The sequence below is a fragment of the Echinops telfairi genome, unplaced genomic scaffold, assembly GCF_000313985.2.
Source record: "Echinops telfairi isolate 266 unplaced genomic scaffold, ASM31398v2 ScPeMD7_7469;HRSCAF=8507_1, whole genome shotgun sequence".
NCBI classification, from domain to species: Eukaryota; Metazoa; Chordata; class Mammalia; order Afrosoricida; family Tenrecidae; genus Echinops; species Echinops telfairi.
In genome coordinates this window covers 44,767,886-44,769,562 of record NW_022111373.1, presented here as the reverse complement: position 1 = coordinate 44,769,562, position 1,677 = coordinate 44,767,886, and the positions used below count along the sequence as shown (strand labels likewise).

At 43.6% G+C, this 1,677-nt stretch overlaps 1 pseudogene; it reads left to right on the top strand.

Annotated features, from left to right (window-relative positions):
* The first annotated feature begins 875 nt into the window (after nucleotides 1-875).
* Nucleotides 876-1,329, top strand: LOC101645409 (annotated as a pseudogene).
* Nucleotides 1,330-1,677: the final 348 nt, after the last annotated feature.

Here is a 1,677-nt window from a genome sequence, read left to right as displayed (position 1 = left end):
AGATACATCTTTTCTGAAAGAAAAGAATGCCAGAAACGTATGCAATTGTTTTCTAATTGACTATACAAACGGATATGATTTTGTGGGTCATTAAAAATACAAGTAAGAACAAAGAAATACAAGTAACTTTTAAGAAGTAGGTGGATTCCAGAATACTTATTGTGCTCACGTTGAACCTGGACACAGACACACAGGTAGTCATTTGAAAATAGCAAGGTGACTATTGCATGAAGGTGATAGCATTTCACCATAGTAAATCAATTGGTATACTGAGAAAATAATTAAAGCAATTTAATTATATGAAGAAGAATCTGTCATCAGTATTGGGGGAAGGCTTATTAACAATCTAAACATAAAGATGGTACCATTTGCTTGCTTGCTTGCTTGCTTGTTTGAAGCACGTGCTAAGAAAAATAAAATATTATAGCCTTCATCATGGATTACAATTCATTGCAAACGTCCTCACAACCGAACCTCTAAGAAACATCATGACAGCCATAGAAAAGATTAAAGTATCCAGATTGCTCATTTATTTGGATAAACTATTAATGTATATGGAAGCAGTAGTCAAGAAATCAAAGGTTGTATTACATTACACAAATATGCTGCAAAAGACCCCTTCAAAGTATTGAAAAACAAGAATATCACTTGGAGGCATGGCATTTTTAATTGTTTTTTATGGATGTGAAAGATCACTTCAGAGGAATTTATGAATTTGAATTATGGTGCTGACAACGAATATTGAAAGTACCACAGTTGGCCAGAAGAACAAACAGACCTGTGTTGGAAGAAGTATATCCAGAATGCTCCTTAGAAGTAAGGATAGCAGCTCTTCCGCTCCCTGGTGCTCCGGGAGCTGAGGCATCGGTGCAGACATGGCCAAGTCCAAGAACCACACCACGCACAACCAATCCCGGAAATGGCACAGAAACGGCATAAAAAAATCCCGGTCACAATGATAGGAACCTCTTAAGGGGGTGGACCCCAAGTTCCTGAGCAACAATGCGCTTCGCCAAGAAGCACAACAAGAAGGGCCTGAAGAAAGTGCAGGCCAACAACGCGAAGGCTGCGGCTGCTCGCACTGAGGCCATCAAGGATCTTGCGAAGCCCACAGAGGTCAAGGCCAAGATCCCAATGGGCATCAACTGCAAGCTCAGCCAACTGGCCTACATTGCCCACCCCAAGCTTGGCAAGCGGGCTTGGGCACTTATTGTCAAGGGTCTGCGGCTCTGCCGGCCCAAGGCCAAGGCACAAAGTAAGGCTGACGCTCCAGCCAAGGCCAGGACTCCAGCAAAAGCTCCCAAAGGCGCCCAGACTCCCACAAAGTAGAGTTCTCTGTGTGAGGGCGAGAGGGACTGGTGCGAGCCCTGGGCGGCTGCCTGCATGGCGCTGGTGTCTTCTTGTGCTGTTTGTTGTACAAATAAACCCAGGCGACACTGTTAAAAATTAAAAAAGAAGAAGTAAGGCTAGCCAAACGTCGTTTCACATAATCGAATGTACGTCAATACAGACCAGTCCCTGGACAAGGACATCGTGCTTGGTAAAGTAGAGGGACAGTACAAAAGAGAAAGGGACTCCATAAAGTGGATAGACAGTAAAGTGAAAATGAGAAAGGCCCGCAGTAAAGTTTGGGTGCTGCAAAGGGCACAAACACCACAATTGTGAGGACACAATAGG